The following is a 6,378-nucleotide window of genomic DNA, read 5'->3' as shown; positions in this document are numbered from 1 at the left end:
TTAAAACTTACTACCCTCTCCACTACTGTCCCGTAGATGTGGATAGGGCGGTGCTCTCTCTGCTGTTTCCTGAAGTCTACAATCATCTCCTTTGTTTTGTTGATGTTGGGTTTCACTTGGTGACATCAGCTGATGTAAGAAGGGCTTTATAAATACATTTGATTGATTGATTTAAACAATAAATGAGGGTGTGGGATGTCCCACGTCCTCTTCCATCTCTGCAATGACATGTCACTGTGATCAGTGTGTGTCTACTGCCCTCTATTGTCAACTTGATGTAAGTGCAATAAGGCCATGGTTCTCTTGTAGTCCATGTCAACAACCCACCACAGTGGATGCTACAATCAATATGTGACATGGATGGTAATATAAAGAGGACAGAGATAAAAACTGAAAGGAGAGAAAGAAAAAAAATCAAGTGAAAGTGAACAAACATGTTGAGGGAAGTGGATGATCCCTCAGCACTGGGAAGACATGCCTTTTATGGCTCATTATTACAGGTTCTTTAAAAAAAATAATTTTCTGTTACAATCTAAAACTACGTTGTTGAATATTTATGTGTACACATTGCTATGTCTTTGCTAAAATCTTTCAAATCCAGTCTGACAAGGTACATGGTAAGGGCGATCACTTGCATCTCTATCACATGTGGCTGGTGGCACGTTAATTGGGGAGGACAGAGTCATAGTAATGGCTGGAACGGAATTAATAGAATGGTCTCAAACACATCAAAGACTTGGCTTCCATGTTGCTGATACCATTCCATTTACTCCATTGCAGCCATTCTTATGAGCTGTCCTCCCCTTACCAGCCTCCTGTGATGTCTGTGTGACATCTTAGTGTAGTCAGTTTGTCAGTTTTGTTTCCAGAAACTATGCCATCTCTCACCTACTTCCTCATAAGTCAACTCAAGCTGATTAAAGTGTGGATTCCATCTCATCTACAAGAATAACAAGTATATCAAGTTATGTTGAAGCTACTTCCCTGCCTTGCAGTAGACACACCAGATTTATTTTCTCTCCAGTCTTTCCACCACAGGCGAGCGTGCACTAGCCAAACTCTTCTCAATTGTGATCTGCGTGTATCTAATCGTAAGTATTATTTGTATATATGTTTAAAGCTGTCAGGGAAAATATAGTTAATGGCAGAAATGCTTTATACTAATAAATCCCAGCAATTAATATTCAAGTCGATGTTGATGGTTGGTAATAACTGTGTGTGATAACCAGACAGGCCTTGATAAAATGCCTAGTTTTGCATATATAAGAAAGTGTCTTGAGTAGTCTTTGGCCTCAGGTGATTAAATTCTGTGTCTGTCTGTCATATCCCTCAGTGCAGCTATCAGGGATTATGGAGATAATGGGAGAAATGCTTTATATTATTAAATAAAAGGACCAAGTTTTACATATTTAAGAAAGGTGTCAGGGGGTCTCAGGTGATTACATAATAAATCCATATCATATGATCCATAACTTCGCCTACTTTGAATCCCATTGCGGGTCTAGAGCTCAGAATCTTTATGATTTATATACAGTATGTTTTCCTCTCTTTCAGAAATGATGTGGACTTGGGCAGACTGTTTCTGTGTCAATCTCCTGCTTCTCCTCCAAAGATGTTCTTTGTGTGTGTGTGTGTGTGAGAATGATGTGAGGATTTGCATGAACGACGGGTACGGTTTTCACTTTCGGTACTAGGCTATTCCATTGGTAACCAAGCTAAATCAAGCAAACCTTAAGTATTTGGGCCAGGTTTGGTGTTGATCTTTAGAGTGGTCTGTTAAAGTCTGAAAGGGACCAACAGCTGATGATGTGCATGGTCGCTTTTGATATTGAATGGTTGTTTTTCTTTCCAGAGAGGTTTGAGGTTCTTGGTCCGACTCGTGCCATTGTTGCTGTGGCTGGTGATGACATCATTCTGCCCTGTTCTATCAAACCGAGTATCACCGCTGAGGACATGAGAGTTGACTGGTTCAGAATCAACCTCCCAGACCCTCAGTCAAACATTAGAGTCCATCTCTACCAAGACGGCAGAGACAAATACCCTGATCAGATCCTCTCCTACAGGGGAAGGACATCGCTGTTTAAAGAGGAACTGAAGCAGGGCAACACCTCTTTGAAACTGACCAGGGTACAAGGCACTGATGATGGACGTTATAAATGTCTTGTTGAGTCTAAGACACATTATGATGATGCCACCATTCAAGTCTACGTCAGAGGTACATTTCTTAAATACAACAACCCATATGATGTTCCTCCCAATCTCAGCAGTACTTCATCTCCAGTCTCCCTTCGTGTCTGTAGCTATAGGAACCAAGCCAGAGGTTTCCATTGAGGGACAGAAAGAAGGAGGGATGGATCTGCTGTGTGTATCTAAAGGCTGGTTACCTGAGCCTGAGTTGGAGTGGCTGGACAGTGAAGGGGTCACTCTGTCTGCTGGACCGTCAGAGACAGACAGGGACTATGAGGGATTCTACATAGTCCAACTAAAGACCATCGTAAAGGAGACTGACATCAACCGCTTTACCTGTAGAGTCAGACAGAGACAGATCTATGATGTGATTAAGATGGAGACAGAGTTTCACATCCATAGTGAGTAACATCATAGTATTGTTTAGCTGAGATGGAACACTTCATGTTTTATATGCTGTTGTATCATAAAGGCTGCTTAACAAACATAAATAGGACAGTTGGATACAAGTTTGTCTACATTTTTAGAACTCTAAAGTGTTCTAATGTCAAGATGAAACCACGTTGGTTTTGTAGATCCAGCTATATGCCTCCACCTCAAATTAATGGAAAAGATAAACACAACATTAAACCAGGAAATTAGATGGTGCTCATCTTTTCCATTCATTTGTCATTGAGGCATATTGCTGGAGCTACACAACTGATGTCATGGGACGTGGTTTCATTTTGACATTAGTCTGCAATTGAGGTCTTTAAACATCTGACAAATTTAATTTATGAGTGAAATGTCCCTTTAATATTATTTGGTAGCAGTGGTTAGCATGGCACTAATCTCAATTTATTTGTGTCTTGCAGGTGAGCTGATCCTTGTTCATGAAGAGGCATGGAGAATAGCCTTTGCACTGATTGTCTCTATGGGCATTGTGGCCATATTAGCTTTCACTATTTGGTACTGGAATGGTTTGCACAATGACTATGGTAATATAATTTTTTTTGGACTGAATGTCAATGTTTTAAAGTGCAGTTTACAGAGTGACATACACAAGGAGTTGGGTACTAGAACCAAAAGGTTGCCAATTCGAATCCTCGAGCCGACAAGATGAAAATCTTGAGCACGGCACTTATTGCACCAGGGTTGTTCTAGTATTTTCTCCACAAAAATACTAGATGTTTTAATATAAGGTTTATTTAAATCTCAGTGCCTGGTTTACCTGAAGCACATCAGTGTAACTTCTTCCTTCATGTAAAAGACTTTGTCAGAAAACATCTTGAGTAGGTCATTTAGTGGACCTTTCCTCTAACTGTTATCTATTTCCATGTCTGTAGATGTATCCAAAGCTGAACACAGTCAAGAGATAGGTAAGTAGTGTCTTACTGTCAAACATGCAGTTTTCTCCTCCAGAAATGGAACTTCATCAGAGAAAACACAGAGGTTCTGTGTTCATTAAGTATGTTCTCTCTGTCTCTATTTTTGATGTGTCCAGAGCAAGTTAAAAATGAACACAGTCTTGAGTTGAGTAAGTAGTGTCTAACAGTCCTATGCATCAATGTGTAAAAGTTTACTTTTTCATAATTTTCTCCTGCATGGATGTAAGATGTCTACAAAGCAAGTTCAACATGTCAACACTTTAAAGCTGAGTAAGTCGTGTCCAACAGTCCTATGCATCAGTGTCATTTCTTATTGGGATCACAAACAATAATTGGAGACAAACAATTCCCAACACATGAATATGTAACAGAAATGAATAGCGTACAACAGCTAGTTTCATGGATTTAAAATCCTTACATATTTGACATGAACGCTTTTTATCACATTGTTTTCACTGTGCACCATCCCCTGCCACACAAATAGTTGAATGAATTGTTCACCGTTAAGAATGCTTTAATTGACTATAATTCATCTGTTTGTCTGCAGAGATACTTGCTGATCAGCTGGGTAAGTAGGAGCACGATGCATTACTAGACCCTTATGGTCAATATACAATACATACATGTATATTCTAAGCCAGGGTTCTCCAATCCTGATCCTGCCGAGCTACCATCCTGTAGGTTTTTGATCCAACCTTAAATTGTAACAAACCTGATTCAACTTATCAAGAAGCAAATGATTAAAATCAGTCTCACTAGGGTTGGAGTGAAAACCTACAGGACATTATCTCTCCAGGAACAGGGTTGGAGAGCCCTGTTCTCAGGGTTTACAATTTCCATTGTGCAAATATGCAAATAGCACAAAGATTAGTCATAAATATGTGGTCAAATATTACTGTATTGGAATTATTTTATGTTCACACCAAGAATGCTATTTTGTTTCATTTTTTTATTTGAAAATGTTCACACTTTAATTAACAGGAATTATAATTTGTTTTATTTGTTTAATTTTCACAGATTTTGTAAACATGTAGGGGAGTCCAGATAAATGTGTGACACCGAATTCTATTCCAAATAGGTTAGATCACTTCATACTGTTGTTTGCAGGTATACTGTATTATGGAAGAGTGATTCTTTTTACACCTTGTCACTTACCATATGTGTTTGGTTCTGAACTTGCATTAAAAAATCTCTCACTTTATCGATAAAGTTTAGAGATGGAGATTTGTATAGTATACAGTATACTCTTCTGTAACATTATATTACCATAGTTTCTGGTATCCCCCAAATCTGACAAACTCTTTCTCTGTATTGTAGAACTTGAAAGCATCAGAAGACATTTAGGTCAGTGTGGAATACTCTCCAGTCCATCCACCTAGATCTTTACATGAATACTATTATCTTCACATACTGGTATTACTTGAAATACCACGCATTCACATCTGCAATATACTGTATGTTGTTATCAATAACAACCTATAGGCTACATATGTCTACAGTAATGTACTGTGCAGCAAAACCTGCAGTAAAGTTTGTTTTTCAAAGTAATTATAATAAGGTGTATGTTTCTCTCAACAGGGATGTGACTCTAGACTCTGATACAGCACATCTCCAACTCATCCTGTCTGAAGACGAGAAACGAGTTAGATGTGGAGACGTATGGCAGCATCTCCATGACAACCCAGAGAGGTTTGATACTTGTGTCAGTGTCCTGGGAAAGGAGGGTTTCTCCTCAGGGAGATTCTACTATGAGGTTCAGGTGAAGACAAGGTGGACTATAGGAGTGGCCAGAGAGTCCATCAACAGGAAGGGGAAGATTACAATGAGCCCTGAGAATGGATACAGGACACTGTGGCTTAGAAATGGAGAGTGCAAGGCTCTCTCTGGCCACTCTGTCCCCCTCTCCCTGAGAGAGAAGCCCCAGAAGGTGGGGGTGTTTGTTGATTATGAGGAGGGTCAGGTCTGCTTCTATAATGTGGAGGCCAGGTCTCATATCTACTCTTTCACAGGCTGCACCTTCACTGAGAAACTTTATCCATATTTTGGCCCGTCTTATTGAAGGAGGTAAAAACTCAGCCCCACTGGTCATCACTCCTGTAGATATCACTGACTTTCATATCAAACATTGAAATACTGTTAACATTTGTGTGTGTGCATGTCAGACTACCAAACTTGTGTGTGGATAGGTGTGTGTGTGCGAGCATATTTGAGTTTGCGTACGTGTTTGTCTGCAAGTGCGTGAGTGTGTTACTCACAGTTTGAATTCATTATAGCATACCAACAGAGAGGGAATTCCCACCTTGTGTAATTTCTACTGAATGTCATCCTATGGTTTCCATGTTGTCTACATATAGCCCTATTATACAGTATGTAAGCCTAATGTATTTACATTTTCTGAACATCAGTCTGCTCATATTAAACCTATTTGAACTTAATCGGCTTCATTCAAACTTGAAATAAAATCTAAATCAAACTTGTCACAATATAAATGACTTTGTCAACCGTAAAACCCCTTGAATCAAATCATTCTGAATTATTGGCTGTCGTTGGTGAGGTAGAGAAATTAACTACTCAAAAAGGCTGCTCCTGATTGGCTGTGACATGTGTTGGTCTTTCTCAGGGGGCCTATCAGATATTTCCTCACTCAGGTCACGTAACATAAATTACTTATTCAGGCTGGAGTTAAATTAGGAAGAGACAACATCATAATCAATCAATGACAGATCAATCAACTCTGGTCACAGTCCCGGGGAGTGGGTCTGGGAGGGCTAGTGTGTGTCTGTATATGTCAGTTCGTGCCTGCGTGTGTGTGTTTATTTATAGA

General features: G+C 39.5%; 1 pseudogene; it reads left to right on the top strand.

Moving 5' to 3' along the window:
- Positions 1-1,720: 1,720 nt before the first annotated feature.
- LOC129852949 (butyrophilin subfamily 1 member A1-like) lies at positions 1,721-5,730 on the top strand (annotated as a pseudogene).
- Positions 5,731-6,378: the final 648 nt, after the last annotated feature.

Source organism: Salvelinus fontinalis, chromosome 4 (assembly GCF_029448725.1).
Source record: "Salvelinus fontinalis isolate EN_2023a chromosome 4, ASM2944872v1, whole genome shotgun sequence".
Classification (NCBI taxonomy): domain Eukaryota; kingdom Metazoa; phylum Chordata; class Actinopteri; order Salmoniformes; family Salmonidae; genus Salvelinus; species Salvelinus fontinalis.
This window is presented reverse-complemented; position numbering and strand designations above follow the sequence as displayed.